Raw genomic sequence first — 22,952 nt, 5'->3', positions numbered from 1 at the left:
AAGCACTGGAACAAATTGCCAAGGGAGGTTGTAGAATCTATGTCATTGGAGGTTTTTAAGAACAGGTTAGACAAACGTATGTTAGGAATCATCTAGTTATTAGTCCTGCCTTGAGTGCAGGGGACCTAGATGACCTTCCAGTCCTATACTTCTACAATTAATGCATGAAGCAATTTGCAGGCATTCAATAAACCCTGAACACTAAGCATATTCTTTTTAACTCTAATACCTATTTTACCACTACTAACACATGATTGATTCCAGCTACGTGTTTGTCAGTATTGAAATGAGGCATGGGGACCTTAGAATATGCTGTCACCTTAGCCAGAATCACAGTCATAAATATTACTCTAATACATGCACGTCTAGAGTCTGACTGGGACTGGAAGTGAAAGCTGTAACCCAAATGCAACATGAGAAACTTGTTCTTTTTCACGTTATATCTCACCTTATCAGAAGCAGGAAGGACCAGTAGTACATGGGAAGTTGAACTATTCTCATGAGCTTTCAAGCCTAATTTTGCAAACCCACGTAGTTCAAATTAGCATCCAGATATTGCATGGGAACTGAGCCATTTGCGGTTTACCCATCACTATTATTTTTATCAAAATGAAACCTGAAATGAACGTACCACTTTGCAAACATTGAATAAGGCACATTTCCTGCCCCAAATATTTTACCTTGTATTTTGGGAGACACAAGACAAACTTGGTAAGAGACCTGGGAAAACTGCTCAGGGAAGTGAGAGTGAAGAAAGACCAGCGGTGTGGGGAAGCAGAAAGAAGTGTGTCTTAAGCAAGGATTTAAAGATGGGAAGGGAGAGAGCGAGCATGTGCGTGTGTGTGCTTGAGAAACCGAGATCCTTATTCCCACTTCCTATATTCCTATGCCCACATCAGAGGCACCATCTTTCTGAATTGCCAGGGGGTGCTCGACACCTGCTCTGCCCCAGGCCCTACCCCAAACTCCACCCTTTCCCCCAGGTCCCGCTCCCACTCCACTCCTTCCCACCCCTGCCCCGCCTCTTCCGGCCCTATTCCACCCCCTCCCTCAAGCGCATCCCATCCTTGCTCCACCCCCTCTCCCCCAGTGCCTCCTGCACGTCGCTGAACAGCTGATCCGCAGCAGGCGAGAGGCACTAGGAGGGAGGAGGAGGAGCTGATCAGCAGGGCCAAAGAACTCAACACAACAGGATTAGCTGAAGTTCCCATGGCTGAGGGTCCAGCCAGTTTTTGCAGACAAAAACAGTATTTTAAAAAATATCCTGACACATGCTAATAAGGGCCACCATGGAATTCCCATTTTGTTTTCTTAGACCAGGGAGCCACTTTTTACAGCAGCTCACATAAAACTCCTTAGCGAAGGCCTTGCACTAAGGCCCTAGTTCAGCAAAGCACTTAAGCACATGCCCTGCTTAAGGTGGACCTAAGAATTTACTTAAGTGCTTTGCTGTATTGGGGCCCAAAGAATTTTTGCATCTTTGAGGCAGAGACTGCTTTATGTTCTGTGTTTGGACAGTGCCTCGCACAATGGGGCTCTGGTCTGGGACTAGGGCTCCCAGATGCTACCATGATATAATGCATAATGATGGTGTGTCATATAACAATAATTGGACCTTAAAAGAGACCTAGGCGCTATCTCAGCCTTTAGTAGGTCAGCTGAAGGGCAAGTCTGCCTAGAGCTGCAATCACCAGTGGCTGTAAACCCAAAGCACGTTAGCATGTGAGAAACAGGATATTTTGTGGGGTGAATGATATGTCAATGGTTAATACTGATCTCTGTAGCTGCAGCTTTCTCTGAGCCTAATGGGATGTCTACACTAGAGCTAGATGTGTAAATCCCACCATAGACATTGACTCCATGGGTGCTCCGGGGCTGGAGCACCCACAGGAAGAAAATAGTGGGTGCTCCGCAACCACTGGTGGCCCTGCTGATCAGCTCCTCCCCCCCACCAGTGCCACCTGCCCACAGCGATCAACTGTTCAGCGGCGGGCAGGAGGCGCTGCGGGGGAGGAGGGAGCAAGGATGGGTCACGCTTGGGGAAGGAGCAGGGGTGGGAAGAGGCAGGGCGGGGGTGGGGCCTTGGGGGAAGGGGTTGAGTGGGGGCAGGGTCTGGGGCTGAGCGAGGGTCGAGCACCCCCCTGGGGAAATGACAAAGTTGGCGCCTGTGAATTCCACCTCGAGTAGACATCCCCATGCTAGCTCTGATCAAGCTGGCACACTAAAATTAGCTATGTAGCTGTGGCTGCACTGGCAGGGGGACAGGGGGGCTGTTCTGAGTCTGGACCTATTTTTAGACACAATCGTACCTGGGACAGCTAGTCAATCCCACTGCCCATGCAGCCACGGCTACACTGCTATTTTTAGCATGTTAGCTCAGTCAGAACTACCCTGGGTGTATCTCCCGAGCTGGAAGTGACCTCCAGCTTCAGTGAAGCCATATCCTAAGTCTAGAGCAACGTCATTGCCTGGCTGTAGTAGACTTAATGTATTTTCAAAAGGTGCTTGACCATGTGCCTGCAATATTAGTGGCTGCGCCTCTTTACACATGCTCACATTTCTACACCCAAACATAGACCCTGGGCGTGCGTAATGGGGGTCCACATTGTTAGAGGCCCTTTGATATCTGGGCCTATCAACTCTATATCAATTTAAAAAAATAACCTTCCAGTGACTTTCTCAGTGCTTCCAATTGGACTTCAAACAAAGGTTCTGCAGTGTTCCCCCTCCCAGTGAGGATGGGCAGAAGTCCCTCTTAGCATGGGAAAAATCCTAATTCTTTTTTCTTTTAATTAGGCTCCCAAGAGCCATATGACCAAGGGAAGAAACAAACACAGTTTTGACTTGTCTGTTGTATGCATCAACATAGGTTGAAATCGTAGGGAGCTCTCAGATTGGCTCACAATTTTCTGCTCACATTGTAATGTACATTTGTGAAATGGGCATGCTAAAAGACTGGACTGGATTGGCTAATAGGTTCTGATTGTATGGCTACCTGAGATAGACACTCAGGACAAGACTCTATGATATTTTAGCCCTACTGAAGTCAGTGGAAATCTTGTCATTGACTGCAGTGGAGCCTGGATTTCACCCCATGTTTATTACTCCAATATTAAAAAATATATATTAACATATACCTCTTATATAGCACTAGTCATATCAAAACATTTTACAAAGGGAACCAGTATCGTTCTCCCCATTTAACAGATGGGGAAACTGAGGCACGGGGAGGGAAGTGACTTGCACAAGGTCACCCAGCAGGGCTGTGGTAGAGCTAGGAGCTAAACCCATGTCTCCCTGTGCCCCAGTTAGTGTTCTGTCCACTAGGCCCCACATTCTACATAGTCTGTTACACTATCAGATACTTGCATTTCTCAAGATGTGATAGGCACTTAGGGTATGTCTACACTACGAAATTAGGTCGAATTTATAGCAGTCGGTTTTTTAGAAATTGGTTTTATATATTCGAGTGATTCTATGATTCTATGATTCTATGAGTGTGTGTGTCCCCACAGAAAATGCTCTAAGTGCATTAAGTGCATTAACTCGGCGGAGCGCTTCCACAGTACCTAGGCTAGAGTCGACTTCCGGAGTGTTGCACTGTGGGTAGCTATCCCACAGTTCCCGCAGTCTCCGCTGCCCATTGGAATTCTGGGTTGAGATCCCAATGCCTGATGGGGCTAAAACATTGTTGCGGGTGGTTCTGGGTACATATCGTCAGGCCCCCTTTCCCTCCCTCCTTCCGTGAAAGCAAGGGCAGACAATCGTTTCGCGTCTTTTTTCCTGAGTTACCTGTGCAGACGCCATACTACGGCAAGCATGGAGCCCGCTCAGGTAACCATCACCATATGTCTCCTGGGTGCTGGCAGACGTGGTACTGCATTGCTACACAGCAGCATCAACCCATTGCCTTGTGGCAGCAGACGGTACAGTACGACTGGTAGCCGTCATTGTCATGTCCGAGGTGCTCCTGGCCACGTCGGCCAGGAGCGCCTGGGCAGACATATGCGCAGGGACTAAATTTAGAGTGACTTGACCAGGTCATTCTCTTTAGTCCTGCAGTCAGTCCTATTGAACCATCTTATGGTGAGCAGGCAGGTGATACGGATTGCTAGCAGTCCTACTGTACCATCTTCTGCCAGGCAGGCAAGAGATGAGGATGGCTAGCAGTCTTACTGCACCGTCTTCTGCTGAGCAGCCATGAGATGTGGATGGTTTGCAGTCCTTCTGCACCATCTGCTGTCAGCCAAAGATGTAAAAGATAGATGGAGTGGATCAAAACAAGAAATAGACCAGATTTGTTTTGTACTCATTTGCTTCCACCCATCTCCCCCCATCCCCCCGTCTAGGGAACTCATTCCTCTAGGTCACACTGAAGTCACTCACAGAGAAGGTGCAGCGAGGTAAATCTAGCCATGTATCAATCAGAGGCCAGACCAACCTGCTTGTTCCAATAAGAACAATTACTTAGGTGCACCATTTCTTATTGGAACCCTCCGTGAAGTCCTGCCTGAAATACTCATTGATGTAAAGCCACCCCCTTTGTTGATTTTAATTCCCTGTAAGCCAACCCTGTAAGCCATGTCGTCAGTCGCCCCTCCCTCCGTCAGAGCAATGGCAGACAATTGTTCTGCGCCTTTTTTCTGTGCAGACGCCATACCAAGGCAAGCATGGAGGCCGCTCAGCTCACTTTGGCAATTAGGAGCACATTAAACACCACACGCATTATCCAGCAGAATATGCAGCACCAGAACCTGGCAGAGCGATACCAGGCGAGGAGGCGACATCAGTGCGGTCACGTGAGTGATCAGGACATGGACACAGATTTCTCTGAAAGCATGGGCCCTGCCAATGCATGCATCATGGTGCTAATGGGGTAGGTTCATGCTGTGGAACGCCGATTCTGGGCTCGGGAAACAAGCACAGACTGGTGGGACCGCATAGTGTTGCAGGTCTGGGACGATTCCCAGTGGCTGCGAAACTTTCGCATGCGTAAGGGCACTTTCATGAACTTTGTGACTTGCTTTCCCCTGCCATGAAGCACATGAATACCAAGATGAGAGCAGCCCTCACAGTTGAGAAGCAAGTGGCGATAGTCCTGTGGAAGCTTGCAATGCCAGACAGCTACCGGTCAGTTGGGAATCAATTTGGAGTGGGCAAATATACTGTGGGGGCTGCTGTGATGCAAGTAGCCCACACAATCAAAGATCTGCTGATATCAAGGGTAGTGACCGTGGGAAATGTGCAGGTCATAGTGGATGGCTTTGCTGCAATGGGATTCCCTAACTGTGGTGGGGCCATAGACGGAACCCATATCCCTATCTTGGCACCGGAGCACCAAGCCGGCGAGTACATAAACCGCAAGGGGAACTTTTCAGTAGTGCTGCAAGCTCTGGTGGATCACAAGGGACATTTCACCAACATCAACATGGGATGGCCGGGAAAAGTACATGACACTCGCATCTTCAGGAACTCTGGTATGTTTCAAAAGCTGCAGGAAGGGACTTTATTCCCAGACCAGAAAATAACTTTTGGGGATGTTGAAATGCCTATAGTTATCCTTCGGGACCCAGCCTACCCCTTAATGCCATGGCTCATGAAGCCGTACACAGGCAGCCTGGACAGTAGTCAGGAGCTGTTCAACTACAGGCTGAGCAAGTGCAGAATGGTGGTAGAATGTGCATTTGGACGTTTAAAGGCACGCTGGCGCAGTTTACTGACTCGCTTAGACCTCAGCGAAACCAATATTCCCACTGTTATTACTGCTTGCTGTGTGCTCCACAATATCTGTGAGAGTAAGGGGGAGATGTTTATGGCGGGGTGGGAGGTTGAGGCAAATCGCCTGGCTGCTGGTTACGCGCAGCCAGACACCAGGGTGGTTATAAGAGCTCAGGAGGGCGTGGTACGCATCAGAGAAGCTTTGAAAACCAGTTTCATGACTGGCCAGGCTACGGTGTGAAAGTTCTGTTTGTTTCTCCTTGATGAAACCCGCCACCCCTTGGTTCACTCTACTTCCCTGTAAGCTAACCACCCTCCCCTCCTCCCTTCGATCACCACTTGCAGAGGCAATAAAGTCATTGTTGCTTCACATTCATGCATTCTTTATTCATTCATCACATAAATAGGGGGATGACTACCAAGGTAGCCCAGGAGGGTGGTGGAGGAGGGAAGGAAAATGCCACACAGCATTTAAAAGTTTACAACTTTAAAATTTATTGAATGCCAGCCTTCTGTTTTTTGGGCAATCCTCTGTGGTGGAGTGGCTGGGTGACCGGAGGCGCCCTCACCGCGTTCTTGGACGTCTGGGTGTGGAGGCTATGGAACTTGGGGAGGAGGACGGTTGGTTACACAGGGGCTGTAGTGGCAGTCTGTTTTGTTCCAGCTGCCTTTGCTGCAGCTCAACCATGCACTGGAGCATACTGGTTTGATCCTCCAGCAGCCTCAGCATTGAATCCTGCCTCCTCTCATCACGCTGCCGCCACATTTGAGCTTCAGCCCTGTCTTCAGCCCACCACTTACTCTCTTCAGCCCGCCACCTCTCCTCCCGGTCATTTTGTGCTTTCCTGCACTCTGACATTATTTGCCTCCACGCATTCGTCTGTGCTCTGTCAGTGTGGGAGGACAGCATGAGCTCAGAAAACATTTCATCACGAGTGCAGTTTTTTTTCTTTCTAATCTTCACTAGCCTCTGGGAAGGAGAAGATCCTGTGATCATTGAAACTCATGCAGCTGGTGGAGAAAAAAAAGGGACAGCGGTATTTTAAAAGACACATTTTATAAAACAGTGGTAAACCTTGCTGTTAACATTACATACATAGCACATGTGCTTTCGTTACAAGGTCGCATTTTGCCTCCCCCCACCACGTGGCTACCCCCTCAACCCTCCCCCCTCCCCGTGGCTAACAGCAGGGAACATTTCTGTTCAGCCACAGGCAAACAGCCCATCAGGAACAGGCACCTCTGAGTGTCCCCTGAAGAAAAGCACCCTATTTCAACCAGGTGACCATGAATGATATCTCACTCTCCTGAGAATAACACAGAGAGATAAAGAATGGATGTTGTTTGAACGCCAGTAAACATACACTGCAATGCTTTGTTGTACAATGATTCCCAAGTACGTGTTACTGGCCTGGAGTGGTAAAGTGTCCTACCATGGAGGACGCAATAAGGCTGCCCTCCCCAGAAACCTTTTGCAAAGGCTTTGGGAGTACATCCAGGAGAGCCGCGAATGCCAGGGCAAAGTAATCCTTTCACATGATTGCTTTTAAACCATGTATAGTATTTTAAAAGGTACACTCACCGGAGGTCCCTTCTCTGCCCGCCGGGTCCAGGAGGCAGCCTTGGGTGGGTTCGGGGGGTACTGGCTCCAGGTCCAGGGTGAGAAACAGTTCCTGGCTGTCGGGAAAACCGGTTTCTCCGCTTGCTTGCTGTGAGCTATCTACAACCTCATCACCAAAACCTGCTTCCGTGTTGCCTCCATCTCCATTGAAGGAGTCAAACAACACGGCTGGGGTAGTGGTGGCTGAACCCCCTAAAATGGCATGCAGCTCATCATAGAAGCGGCATGTTTGGGGCTCTGACCCGGAGCGGCCGTTCACCTCTCTGGTTTTCTGGTAGGCTTGCCTCAGCTCCTTAAGTTTCGTGCGGCACTGCTTCGGGTCCCTGTTATGGCCTCTGTCCTTCATGCCCTGGGAGATTTTGACAAAGGTTTTGGCATTTCGAAAACTGGAACGGAGTTCTGATAGCACGGATTCCTCTCCCCATACAGCGATCAGATCCCGTACCTCCCGTTTAGTCCATGCTGGAGCTCTTTTGCAATTCTGGGACTCCATCATGGTCACCTCTGCTGATAAGCTCTGCATGGTCACCTGTAGCTTGCCACGCTGGCCAAACAGGAAATGAGATTCAAAAGTTCGTGGTTCTTTTCCTGTCTACCTGGCCAGTGCATCTGAGTTGAGAGTGCTGTCCAGAGCGGTCACAATGGAGCACTCTGGGATAGCTCCCGGAGGCCAATACTGTCGAATTGTGTCCACAATACCCCAAATTCGACCCGGAAAGGCCTATTTAAGTGCTAATCCACTTGTCAGGGGTGGAGTAAGGAAATCTATTTTAAGAGCCCTTTAAGTCGAAATAAAGGGCTTCATCGTGTGGACGAGTGCAGGTTTACATCGATTTAATGCTGCTAAATTCTACCTAAAGTCCTAGTGTAGACCAAAGCTTAGTCTCCACCTTTGTGTTTTAAAATGCACCATGTAAAGCTACACTTTATAACCCATTGTGGGGTCACTGTTTACAGAACTAATAGAATTGTTAGTGTCAGTAGAGCATGGAATGAAACAGTTATTTTTAATACAAGAATAAAGAATCTTTCTGCTTAAAAAAGTTCTTTCCCAAATGTCCTCAAAAATATCTCTCTAGCAGGTCATAATAGCACTATTTGGAAACTGGGACTGTAACTTGCATTTCCAGCATTGTTTAAAAGAATTGTGGTGAATACATGGAAGTAAGCCATAATTCCAAATTTCTGATAAGAAGGCCAGCGTTGCTAATCACACTGTGAGAAAATTATTCCTGGGCTCAAATCACAGCATTTGTAAGGATGATTGCAAAAGATATTTTTGAAAAATCGTACTTGTGTCCCGATCCCTTTTGATGGCTAAAGAAGCCCTACAAAATTGGGGGGTTATTTTGAAATATTTTTCCCTGCTTGTTTTTCTTTAGAAAATCAAGAAAATTAACATTGGTTTTCCTTGGCTGCTTTGGGGGATTAGTTTGGGGAAGGGATAGGGAATGGTCTCAAGAGAATGCATACCATTGACTTTCTCACTTGATCTAGATTGGGGCTTTGTCTGCACCAGCACTCTCGTCGGCAACACTTTTGTCAGCCAGGGGTGTGAAAAAACTGCATCCCTGACCAACATAAGTGTCACCGACAAAAGTGCCGGTGTGGACAGTGCTATATTGTCAGGAGACGCTCTCCCGCTGACATAGCTACCACCGCTCCTTGGGGTGGTTTAATTATGCCAGCAGGAGAGCATAGAACGGCTACACAGGAGCCCTTAAGTGGCACAGCTGCAGCCTTACAGCTCTGCCGCTCTAAGTTCTGTAGTGCCGACATAGCCCTAGTCAGATTTTTTTTCCGAAGTCCTGTGACGTTCCCCCTGGTGTTGTCTGGACCAGTGATCTGCTAGGCCACTCCAATCCTTGACTCTGGGAGCTAGCCTTACCCTGCTCTGCTGTGAGAACCCCCACTCCCGGGCTGTTCACACACAGCCTCTGGCATGTAAGCCTCTCTCAGCTACTTGCAAGTGAATGACACTAGCCAATATCTCCGGTCCCAGACACAACCCTAGGAACCTCCATCTTGCAGTGTCCAGTTATGCCCCCTGGACACTGCAAGCTTATATGAGTTCGTCAATTTAACAAAGAACTTGATATGTTCCAGGCTTGTTATCCTAAAGGGAGTCTCTGACACACTTCAAACCAAACGCACTGCTTCAGGTAGACTAAACAAACATTTATTAACTATAAAGGTAGATTTAAGTAATTATAAGTTAAAGCATATCAAGTCAGATTTGGTCAAATGAAATAAAAGCAAAACGCATTCTAAGCTGATCTTAACACTTTCAATGTCCTTAAAAACTTAGATGCTTCTCAACACAGGCTGGCTGGTTATTTTTCAGTCAGGCTCTCCCCTTTGATCAGCGTTTCAGTCGCTTGGTGGTGGTGGTGTCTGTAGATGTAGGTGGAAGAGAGAGAGCATGGCAAAATGTCTCTCCCTTTTATCAGGTCCTTTCTCTCCTCTTGGCTTTGCCCTCCCACCTCTTGGCTTTGCCCTCCTTTAGAGACAGGTGAGCATTACCTCATCGCAGTCCCAAAGGAAGGGGGTGACTCCCTCGAGGGTCGAACAGATTCTTTTGTTGCTGCCTAAGCCAGTGTCCATTGTTCCTGTGAGGCTGGGCTGGGTTTGTCCCATCCACGCCCTGATGCAGTGTGAACTGCCTCTCTGTTCTTGGAGAGTTTTTGAATGGGCTTGCTTTAAACCATGATACATTTTCAGCATCATAACTATATACATGAAATTATAACCTATAACCTTACTATAACATTACTGTAACAATCAGTCACTATAACAACCATGCTCAGTGCATTATGAGCCTTCCGAAGACTCCCAACATGACAAACTTTGCATTGGATACCACACAACTATTTTATAAAGATGAACATGGGGGTGTCGGGTGTTCCTCCGAGGTACAGAGCATCACAAGTTCACTAAAGATTATGAATCAAGGGGAAAATGCTGCATTTAAAATATGGGATTTACTAGTATGACTTGTACTAACACACAGGAAATCTCTTATTCTTTGGCATTCAGGAGTCCTCAGATATGTTTCCCATGCACTGTTGGGGTTTTTTGGTAGTGAATGTAATACTCATGAAAAGTGCCAAGGTGACAGCTGGTGTCAGTTTCCTGTGTGTATCATGGGCTCCAGAAATGCATGTTTCCACACTGCCCCTGATCTGCTTCACATGCTTTGAGCAAGAGGAGATGTCTCTAGGGGCGAGAGGGTTAGTCGGCCTCCAGCCCATTTGATCCTTGTCTGCTTTTGCTATGACTGCCAAAGACAGCTACTAATTCCTGCCTGTTCACCTTGGCTTTTAAAGATGATGTAATAGTGGAGATTATCTGAACTCTGAGTGATTTAAATTACAGAGCAAGTGAGAGTGGATCCCCAGACCCTTCCTCGCTGCAGACACCTGAATGATCAAAAACTGTAGCACTGCAAAGTCATATGACATACATTGCTTTGGAGAGAGGACCCCAGTATTTAAGTCCAGCCCCTAATTAAACTTTGCTGCTCTGAACTCCTAATTTCCTTCCCCTCCCCTTGCTTCCTGTTTCTCTTTCCTGAGGCTGTTGAAGGGCTGGTTCTGTGCATATGAATAAGTGGATCAAACCATTTACAGACTTATTTTCCATTTTATCTGGGATTTGCAGAACATTTCCTGCTTTCCAACCAAAAGCATTCTCCTGCGTGCATTACAACAATAAGCACCCAGAGCTCTGGTAATCTAAGATGCAGGCTGTTCTTGCGGTTACTGCAGTTCCTCCAAACATGGCACAGGATTTTGAAAGCTACACACACCCCTTTTGTACAGCACAAACTTTCCCTTACCATAATAATAATAATAATTTCTTCTGGCTTTTGAACAAGGACAATATGTACCAGTGTTTCTTTAAGGCCTGGATTTAATACAGCTGTTTAGTGACTGTCTTGTTGCCAATCAGCTCTGGAGAGTAACTGCTATGTAATCACAGCAGAAGGCTCCCTGACCATACTCAGGGGAATTGATGCAACATATGCACTAGTGGCCCTTTGTAACTATGCTACACATCTAGTGGCCATTTGTCAAGCGCAGACAGACCCATGGGGAAGACAGTACAGGGCTACAATTTCCAAATGATGCAGCTGCACTGTATGGTAAAAAGGCAGGATGGTCTTGTGTTAAAGCAGCAGGCTAGGATACAGGCGCTCTGGGTTCAATTCCTGGCTCTTCCATAGACTTCACATGAAGCATTTAAGCCGTCTGTACTTCAGTGCCCTGTTTAGAAAATGGGATCTCCTTATGAGGTTGCTCAGCCTTTGATTAAAAGGGGGAGAGGCATTTTGAATCCTTAACACGTGCCTCTTTTCTTTCAATGGCTTATAGGTGGCATGAATTAAACTGGCATATAACAAAGAGTTTTGGACAGTCAGAATAAAAGGCACTTCCCCTCTCAACTGATCAAGCTCCCCTTGGTTGGTGTTTGCAATGGTATAGTCTGATTAGTTCTCCAGCTCTGCATGGAGTCTTCTGGGAAAAATAAGGTAGGTTAAACTTGGATTTATAAAGTAAAGGAAAAAAGGCAGCTGACTTGAGTCTGTTTACAAACAGGAATGAATGAGCTTCCTTACGAGTTCAGGCCACCCAAGAAATGCAGGATCAGCTCTCCAGTACAGGGGTTCTCAAACTGGGGGTTGGGAGGTAATTACATGGGGGGTTGTGAGCTGTCAGCCTCCACCACAAACCGTGCTTTGCCTCCAGCATTTATAATGGTGTTAAATGTATGAAAAAGTGTTTTTAATTTATATGGGGGGGTGGCACTCAGAGGCTTGCTATGTGAAAGGGGTCACCAATACAAAAGTTTGAGACACTGCTCTAGTAGGAGTTTGGCTCGCAGTCCTTCCGGCAACACCTCTCGCCTGAGTAGTCCAGATTCTTTCATTTCAAAAATTAAAGTGTTGCACACTACATTTCTTGTTTTACAATGCATGTAGGCAATTTCTTGAAACTGTGCCCTTTTGACCTGCGGTGCTACTTTTGCCCCGTAATGGGTGGGGAGCAGGAGGGAGGTTGTTTTTTGTTTCGTTTTGTTTTTTTAAAAAGAACCACACGTGTTTCTCACTGGCAAAGTTCTTCACATCAGTACGGGAAGGCAGTGCACAGCTTTGAACTCATGCGGCTAGACAACCTTGGTTGATGGCCTGTGAGCTGCAAGTTCGATCTGACACTGCCTTATTTTGCAAGTGGAGCAAACTGTCCCTTTGACAGCAGTTCATCCTGTGGAAATAACAGTATAAATTGATATGCATGCCTGGGGACGTGTTGTTACCCGGGGTTCTTTCAACCCAAAGCTCTTGGTAACTTTTACTCTGTGCGAGGTGGTGTCAGGAAATAAATCAGGGGAGACACGGCTGTCCGAGCGATAGGTGGCTGGCACAAACAGGACAACACAAGAGTGCTTTCACTTAAAGCTAAACTTTACTTAGTCTCATGCACTAACACACTTCTGCAAAAGGTTAGTAAAATACCCGCAACCCTTGATAATTACCAAAGCTGAGTGTGGCTCTCGAGTGGCACAGAGGCAGGCTTCCGGTGGCCAAATCTTCCGTCTGCCGGTGGGGACTGCAAGATGTATCCAGAGGGAGAGTCCAAAAAAAAGTCCCACAACCTCAAACTTTTCCCCCTTATTTATACATTAGTAATAGAATGACATGTCCCTTAAAGGAAACTTGTTAAGTAAGCAGTTTCAATAGTCAAGCAAGAGGTTCCTTCTGTTTTTCAATTAACCAGGTGTGGGTTTTTCCAGAGTTTGCAGCCTTGAGGCCCCAATAGACATTCCTGGGGCACATCCTGCTCTTCGAAAATGCATGTATCAGCCACTTCAACACAAGTCTTATCAGGAAGGAGGAGGGGTCAAGCTGCCCTTTCTGTGACACCCAAACCCCCCCCCCACCACCACCACCACCACTCCTGCCTTGGTCAGACTGAGAGTGCTGAATGGCCAATTTACAGCCTGCTGACTTGGCTGCTTTTAGCAATAAGCCATAGTGGTTTCAGGCACTTTACTGGTTTGCCAAAGTCTCCCAGTACAGTGTCCTTTCATGAATGGGAAACAGGGAGCCCAATGAATTCCAAATAACATTAGTTAATTTGACCCAGGCTGTTTGTGACTCACATTTTGATCTCAGACGTAATACGTATCACACTACTGTCACAGCCTTACTATTAGTTTATTATTATTTGTACTGTGGTAGCACCTACGAGCCTCTGTCATGGATCAAAATCCCACGGTGCTAGGTGCTGTGCAAACACAGAAGAAGGTCCTCACCCCAAACAGCTTCCTGTCTGAGTAAGATTCTGGATGCCTCACAAGGACTAGGTAACAACCAAAGAATACTCTAGCCCAGGAGAATCCTTCCCAGATGATACATTAATCCCAGTGCATGCTGGGATAGGATTTAGGAAGTTGAACTGAGTAGGAAATTCTTCTTTGTGTGCAGAAGGAAGAATTTCACCCAGTGCAGACAGGATTAACTCTCCACTCTCAGTGCTTTGATTTAAGGAATTCCTTGTCCCTGGGGACAGAAACCATCTCATTCCTAGGGTGACATTGGTTGAAGTTCCACGTGTCTTTACGAAGGTCAAAGGCAAAATGAGTTCTGAAGCGCCTATGTGCGATGAATGATACTGTTTTAATCTGACAAATATTTGTGCACAAGTGTAATAATCTTACATAGTAGACCTTGGACAGGCTCACCTGTTAATTCAGTGGGAACGTAATAGACATTGCATTAAAATACCAGTGCATTTAAAATCTACGCATTTGTACCTCTCATTCTGTTTCACCGCCATGAGCAGCAGGAGCACAGTAGTAATGGCACTAGGTCCGACCAGCTCCTCCTGCAGAAAAACCTGTGGGAGGGAGCTGACAGGAGGAGCCCACTGTGAGCATTTCCTCTTAGAGATTTTGAACCAGTTGTTCTACCATGGGGCAACACTTGCCTGCCTCCCTCCACTCCCTCCACACCTGACCTGGCCACAGGGTGCTCCCACAGATGCGGCAGACCCTGGAGAAGGCCATTGCCATCTGCACAGAAGCCTTTGGCTTTTTTTGGCAGCTCTAATGGAGCTACATTAACAGCGCTCCTGTCCAGGTAGGATGACCCTATGTCCCGTTTCAGCAGGGACAGTCCCTTTTGTAAGCTCTGTCCCGGCCGTCCCTACTTTTTTGGCAAGAGTGGGTATTTGTCCCGTTTGCTTTTGCCAACTTCATCCATTGGCAAGAGCAAACAGGACAAAATGCCCACTTTTATCAAAAAAAGTGGAGTGGGGAGGAATGTATGGGGGGGGGCAAGCAGCAATGCCAGTCCCACACAGCGGGATAGGCGGGGCTCGAGCCAGGGGCAGGCAGGTAGGGTTGCCAACTTTCTAATCGCACAAAACCGAACATCCCTGCCCCACTCCTTCCCCAAGGCCCTGCCCTGTCCCATCCCTTCTCTGAGGCCCCATCCCCCGACCTCCCACTCCATCCCCACTCACTCTGTCACTCGGTCTCCCACACGTCACTCACTTTCACTGGGCTGGGGTAGGGGTTGGGCTGTGGAAGGGGGTGTGGGCTCCATCTGGGGATGTGGGCTATGGGGTGCGGCCAGGGATGAGGGGTTTGGGGTTCAGGAGGGGGCTCAGGGCTGGGGCAGGGTGTTGAGGTGTGGGAGAGGGTGTGGGGTGCAGGCTCCAGGAGGGAATTAGGGTGCAGGAGGGGGTTCCAAGATGGGGCGGGCTCCAGCTGGCCAGTGCTTACCTCAGGTGGTTCCCAGTCGGTGGCACAGCAGGGCTAAATCAGGCTCCCTGCCTGCCCTGGCTCTGCACAGCCCCCAGAAGCGGCCGCCATGTTCGGCTCTTAGGCGCAGGGGTGGCCAGGCGGCTCTGTGTGGTGCACGCTGCCCTTGCCTGCAGGCACCATCCCCACAGCTCCCATTGGCCACAGTTCCTGGCCAATGGGAGCTGCGGAGCTGGTACTTGGGGCGGCGCCAGCATGTGGATCCTCACTGGCCACCCCTGCGCCTATGAGCCGGACATGGCAGCTGCTTCTGGGAGCCGCACAAAGCGAGGGCAGGCAGGCAGGGAGCCTGCCTTAGCCCTGCTGACCAGATTTTTAATGTCCCAGTCAGCAGTGCTGACCAGAGCCGCCAGTGTCCCTTTTCAACTGGGTGTTCTGGTCGAAAACCGGATGCCTGGCAACCCTACAGGCAGGGCTCAGGCAAGCAGCAATGCCATGAGGGGGCAGGGCACAGGTGAGCGTCTCAGGCCAGCCCCTTGAGGGGAGCATGAGTGGGGCTCGGATGAGTGGCTCATGCGAGCCCTGCTTGAAGGTGGGGGGAGGCGGTTTGGGCTAGCCCCATGTGGTATCCCATTTTCCCTTTTTGAGAAATATGGTCACCCTATATCCAGGCCTTGACCCAATACCCACTGTTAATGGAGCAGCTCCCACTGATGTCAGTGGGCTTGGATTGTGCCTGTAGAGATTCACATAGAAACAATTTTCCACCTGTCACGCTGTAGGGCTGATGAGTGAACAAGGACATGTTCTGACCCTCCCTAGCCCTGCTACAATCACTGCCCTGGTGGAGAGCTCTCTACATGGTCCAGGAGAAGACAGGATGCTGGTGAGGATATGGTTACGCCCCCTTCCTGTCTTGCCTTTATTTAAGACATTCTCACCTGGGATCCCAGGCTATCTCATCAGTGTCTCCATGACGTATGTTAGCTCCGGATTGGTCTGCTGCTGAAATCTTGTTTAATGTCCTGCCAAATGACTAAAAAGGAAACGGGGCAATCTGTTCTTTCCTATCAAACCCATATTTTTGGAATGAGTCATCCTCATCTCTTAAGAGTAGTAAAACTCTGAGTGAGTCTACAGACTCCTCGGTTTCCTCACTTTAAAGTTATCAGGCATGTTTGTGCAGGGACTGTATCTTTGTGTGTAGTATGCAGGACACACTAACAAAGGAGTCAAAGTCCTCTCCTTTGCACCAGGATAAATCTGGTGCAGAATTTTAGCCTAAGAGCTGTCCTTCCGCATTTCTTTTTCGGGAAAATTATTTTTGATTCGTTTGTTTATTAGTTACAAATTCTTCAATGCCATTCTTCTCCAAAAGCTTTGGTTTTCTAAGAAAAATTTGCATCAGCCACAGACTGTTTTCAGAATGACTGGCTGTGGCCTGCAGAGAAGTACCATTGATCTAATTAGGTCATTATAGGGGACAGCTGCACAGTGGGGTATATGTGTATCTGCCAGTTGGAAAAACTAGGAAGTGGAGCCATTCTGATGCCCTTCTGAAGATATAAGTGCAAAAAGACTCTAAATCCGCCAAAAGATTAACATTGGGTGAGACACGCATCTAAAATAAGAACCAACTTGCAGCTCCTTGCAAAACATGCACCAAACCTGAGCCTTTTCTGAAGTCTGACTAAAAAAATAACTATGTCAAAAAACTCCCCCCAACACCGTTTTATGTTTATTTTTGCATGTCTCTGAACTTCTTGATTTTAGCCACAGATAGAAATAGAAAAACAACAAAAAAAACCAACAAGAAAAGCCGTTTATTGTGGCATTTCCCGCCTGACCAGAATAGGTAAGTACCAAAACTCCTGCAGAATTTCTAGATCAGAAAGGCACACAGAGCTAACACCACATGGAAGCCTTCTGAGGGTTTCGTCCCCTGCTAACCTCTAACGGCAATCTCTGGCTTCCTGTCAGTGGCACCCAAGGATTTTCCCTTTGTGTGCTGTGAAAATCACATGGATTCTTTGATTCTGTATAGCAGAAGAAACATAGCTTTTGGGGTCCCTGGCTCTTTTCTCTTATCATTTTGGCAGCTGCTGCACTCTAGTAAGCAACTTGCAGAAGAGAGTCTAGAAAGGGACATCCCTACAGACCTGTTTAACTAGTATGTCTTTTATACATGTTGTATTTCAAAGGCACTTACATGATATTTAAACACTGCACAACAATTAAAGGTAGCCCTAAATGCCAGTATTCTTGCAGGGCCTGATTCAAAGCCCATTGAAATCAATGGGAATCTTTCCATTGACTGCAGTGGGCTTTGGACCAAGGCCAGAATCTCCCTGGTTCCTGAATGTCTCCCTAATTGGTCTGTTCTGCCTGGATACCATATCCAGGGTAGGTATGAAATATTTCTGCATGTATTATATTTTTTAAGCGCCAATTAAACTGCTTTGTTCAGTTTTGCACACAATGGAAACACTCCTAATTAAAGAACAACTAAGTTTAGCCCTGCTTTTTCCTGCAGTCCTGGAAAAGTTGCCAATTGTAAAAAGAGCCCTGTCAATATCCTCTGAACGCGTCTGACAAATTTGACTCTCAGCATTTGGGTCTGTGACGTCAAGAACAATACCTATTTGTGGTGTCAGTCTGGGATTCATTGGAAGGGGAAGTGGTCAGAAGCAGGGGCTGGTTGATCACAATGCCATAACGTGACCTTTCCAGAGCCGGTCGGAATGTCCTAGGGGTACCAGTGAGGTTTGTTCCTTGAGCTCTGAGACACACTATTTTTTTCCATCTCTCTCACCAAACATACAGATGCGTCCATTGGTGCATGGTAAACCACACATCTGTGTGTGCAAGTGACCACTAGCACGTGCACAGTCAGGCACGTATGAGACTGTATAGTTGAGAATGTGCATGTGACTTTTAGCCCTGTGCAGTGACTTGATGCCCGGATACATCCTGCAGGTGAGACTGTCGAAGTTTATGGAAAATTTAGTCCTTGGTGACAGGAATCATTGGCCCGCATGGCCCCTCTGCCCCCAGAGCTGTATTCAGAGGGGACCCTGTGCCCTTGAATAGCCTGCATGGAAATGGGGCTCAGCCAGCCACCTGTACTGCACCATTCTTCCCCCTCCCTACCCTGCACTGCAGTGTCCTCAATAGGTCTGGTGCCTGGGCGAGGGTAGTATGGAGACTAGGAAGGGCAGATGGAGCAGTGCCCAGACTGGGACAGGGCTGATGCATGAGGTCTCCTCTTTGCCCCTGCCAATATCCACAGCCAGGAGCCAGAGCTGATGCAGAGACACAAGGCCTCATCTGAATAGCCCAGGCCTCCTACACTGTCCTGGAATCTGCCCCAACATCCTATTCCACAGTCTCCCACTTCCCCAGTAGGACAATAGGGGGGACTCAGGGAGGCAACAGTGATACCTGCAGACAGATCCTTTCCCAGAAACTTCTCCCACAGCTGAGCTGAACCCAAAGCTCTGTCTCTATCCCACTGTGAAAGCATCTGGCAAACACTACTTTTATTTTTTAAAGGGAACATTTTATTTTCATCACAACAATAAAAATATACTTGGAAACACAGTTATCTACCTAGCTTGGATACTTATTCAGCCTCCCTCCTTATTCGTAGCTGAGCATCTCGCAGGCATTAGCATGCTTATCCTCGCAACATACCTATAGAGTTTAAGGCCAGAAGGGACCACTAGATCATCTAGTCTGATCTCCTGTATATCACAGGCCACCAGCACCACCCAGTATCCACACACTAAACCCCACAACTGAAACAAGACCAAAATATTACAGCCCAGTATTACAAACAGAGAGTAGGAGGGACTCAGGTGCACCAGTGCTCAAGGCCCCTGCAATGGCAGGGAACACCACTCTAAGGCAGGGCAGTGCTGTTATCCCCAATTTACTGAGGGGGAACAGATAGCGGAGATGCTAAGCGTCTTTCATAGAGTCGAAAGCCAGAAGGGACCATTGTGAGTCTGGTCTCCTGAATGGCACAGGCCATAGAACTTCCCCAGAATAATTCCTAGAACAGATCTTTTAGAAAAACATCAAGTCTTGATTTAAAAATGGTCAGTGATGGAGAATCTATCACGACTCTTGGTAAATTGTTCAACGGCTAATTAATCTTGATGTTAAAAGTTTATGCCTTATTTCCAGTCTGAATTTATCTAACTTCAACAGCCAGCCATTGGATTGTGTTATACCTTTCTCTGCTAGATTGAAGAGCCCATTATTAAATATTTGTTCCCCGTGTAGGTCCTTACAGACTGCAATCAAGTCACCTCTTAACTTTCTCTTTCTTAAGCTAAATAGATTGAGCTCCTTCAGTCCCATCTTTATAAGGCAGGTTTTCTAACCCTTTAATCATTCTCATGGCTCCTTGAACCCTCTCCAGTGTATTAACATCGTTCTTAAATTGTGCACCAGAACTGGATGCAGTATTCATGCAGCGTTTGCACCAGTGCCACGTAGAGGTAAAATAACCTCTCTCCTCTTACTCAAGATTCCTGTTTATGCATCCCAGTGTTAGGATATAGATATTCAGGCCTGTCGGTAAAGGCCTGTACTCGAAGAATTTAGGTGTATTCTTATCACTTGGCTAGAGGTATAAAAGAAAGAATCAAAATCACTGTCTGCCGGTGTAAGGGTCTTCTCTTACTGTGACAGTCTGAGGCCCTGTGCTTAGGCTGAGGCCTTTGGCTAAGCAGCAGAGGCAGCCATAAGCTGGGAAGAGAACGGTCACATCCTCACATTCCAAACTAGTCACATTGAAATAAGGTGCTATTGGGCTGTTAGGAATACAATCCTGTCCTGATAATACCTATCGCCTCCAGAGAAAGGGAAGTGCCTAGAAGATGTAAAAGGAAACTTAGTTTGATAGCATCCTGTCTGGCAAGAACTCACTTATCAATAGCTGGGATGTGAAATCCTCATTTCTGTATTGTTTTGTCATTATAGTTCCCACTTTACTATTGTTTGTCTGTATAATCGCTGTCTGGTTCTGTGATTGTTCCTGTCTGCTGTATAAGTAATTTTGCTGGGTGTAAACTAATTAAGGTGGTGGGATAGAATTGGTTACATAATCATGTTACAATATGTTAGGATTGGTTAGTTAAATTTCAGGAAAATTATTGGTTAAGGTATAGCTAAGCAGAACTCAAGTTTTACTATATAGTCTGCAGTCAATCAGGAAGTGGGTGGGTGTGTGGGTGCGGGAGATGGGAACAGAGAATGGGGGTAAGAAAATTGGAATCATGTTTTGCTAAAGGGGGAAATGGGAACAGGGAATAGGAGTGGGGAAATTGGAATCATGTTTGGCTAAGGGCAGGAATGGGAACAGGAACACAGGTGTAAGGCTCTGTGGTGTCAGAGCTGGGAAGGAGGACACTAAGGAAGGAAACTGGAATCATGCTTGCTGGAAGTTCACCCCAATAAACATCGAATTGTTTGCACTTTTGGACTTCGGGTATTGTTGCTCTCTGTTCATACGAGAAGGACCAGGGAAGTAAGTGGGTGAAGGAATAAGCCCCCTAACACACCCAGGATCTGATTAGCTCTTTTGGCCACAGTGTCACATTGGGTGCACCTGTTCAGCTGATTATCCAGCATGACCCCCAAATCTTTTCAGTCACTGCTGCCCAGGATAGAGTCCTCCAGTCTGTAAATATGGCCTGCACAGGGCCGTCCCTAGCTATCCTGGGTCCCTTCGCAGGCCCCTCGCCTCCACGGGGGTGGGGGAGGGCTGACTTGGGGGACAGAGGGGAACCACCCCCCAGCACTCACGGCGGCGCGCCTGGGGCCGGGCCGCTGCATTTCCTGCCACCAGTGAGTGCAAGGCCAGCCCTGCTGCACTCCTCAGTGGCGGGTCTGGGGCAGGAAGAGGGGGGGCAGGGGCGGGGCTTTGGGGAAGGGATGGAGTGGGGCGGGGCTGGGGCGGAGCAGGGGTGGGTGGGAAGAGGTGGAGCTGGAGCAGCACGCAGTTGCGCAGGGCACCAGGAAATTTGGTGCCCCAAATTTCCGGGTGCCCTACCCAGTTGCATACTTTGCTTATGGGTAAGGACGGCCCTGGGCCTACGTTCTTTGTTCCCTTATATATACATTTCCATTTAGCCGTATTAAAAGGCATATTGTTTGCTTGTGCCCAGTTTACCAAGTGATCTAGATTGCTCAGAATTAGCGGCCTGCCCACTTCATTATTAACCACTCCCCCAGTTTTTGGGTCATCTGAAAACTTTATAGACTTGCTCTGGGACATGCAGGGAATCCATATTGAAGCAGGGAACCCAGCTTCTCATGAGTGCTATGCTAGTGCCCTGTAGGGCGCCAGGGTGGCTTCCCTCCGAACCAGAGGGTAAAGAGCCACCCTCTCAGCCTGAGTGGACGGGGCCAGACCAAGCTTACTCCAATCCCCGGACGAGGAGGGGTGGAACCGGAAGTACAAAGGGCGGGGCCCTTTGCCCAGTGAGGGCAGCACCAGGGAGGGAGACAGACACAGGCTGCTCCCTCCAGACCCTGCTGCTGAGCAAGGGGAGGGCCTGGGCCAGGAGAAACCTGACCTGGAGGAAGGACTGGGGCTACCAGGACTGCCAGCCGCCAAGTACCTGGAGGAACTGGAGAAGCCAGACAGTAACCTGGGCCAGCGTGAGCCTGACGAGCTGGAGGGACCAGAGGGACCTGCTTGAGAGACCGGGTAGGAAGTAGCCCAGGGGCAGAACCGCACAGTGCGGTGTGGTCAGCGTGGCGCGGATGGTTCCCTGCTGACCCAGTGGCGGGACCCTATGCTCCCGCCACTGTCAGGGCCCTGGGCTGGAACGCAGTGGAGTTGGGTGGGCCTGCGTTCTCCTACCCCGGCCAACCCGCCTTGGGTAGCAGAATCCCGACAATGCCACGGACTCTGGCCGGCGCTCCCCCGCCTGAGGGGCGCGCCACTGACTCTGGCCAGCACACCTCCCTCCACTAATTCCCTAGTGACAGAAAGGTGTGACCAAGGCCTGCCGGTGAGGCAGTAGCTCCCCACCGCCCCCCAGCAGCTCAGTGGACCAACTGAAACCTATCACATGCCCCAATCTCTGGCCCATCCTTCCTCTCTTACATCATTAAAAAGCTGCAGGAATGTGGGTCAGTGGTCTTATGAAATACCACATGCCCCGTTCCTCTGAATCACCACAGATGTTATCTTATTCCTACACGTAGATAACTGTGTAGGCATCCTCCTCCCACCATGCAGTGCAGTCCCCTAGGCACCTACTTCTTGAACCACTGTCCCACACCACAGCCACATGGGTAGGAAGGTCAGCTGGGATAGAAGTTTCCTTCTGCTCCAGTGGTATTTCCCAGTGCTGTGATACCAAGAAATGGCTGGAAACAGCCTTACAGGAGACACCAGAGCATAGCATATGGGTAGGGCTCTTTGTTTTCAGTTTTTATTTTGTTCGAAATTTTCTGGGAAATTGTAATTAGCGTTTATTACAAAAATTAAAAAACGATGCAAAAAAATTAACATTCTGGTTTTGGGGTAAATATCACTCTTCGGGGGGTTTTTAACTTTCATAGTCGTCTCACGTTCTGAAACATAGTTGAATATGGTTTTTCATGTTTGACTCATTTTTGTCAAAAAAGGAGTTTGCTAACTCATGTTTGCTGTGAATGCTGCAGAGATAGTTACATGAAATGCTGGCAATGTGGATTTGGTAGGCGTGGGACTGACGTGTACACCAGTGTTTGGTCATTCCAGTCCTTCTGACTCAGCTTCCCACTCCAGAAGAAAAGATAGCAGCTTGGTAACTGGGGCCATCCAGGTTACCGAGCTGCCATC

This window comes from Lepidochelys kempii, chromosome 6, assembly GCF_965140285.1.
Source record: "Lepidochelys kempii isolate rLepKem1 chromosome 6, rLepKem1.hap1, whole genome shotgun sequence".
Classification (NCBI taxonomy): domain Eukaryota; kingdom Metazoa; phylum Chordata; order Testudines; family Cheloniidae; genus Lepidochelys; species Lepidochelys kempii.
Note: the sequence above shows the minus strand (reverse complement) of the source record.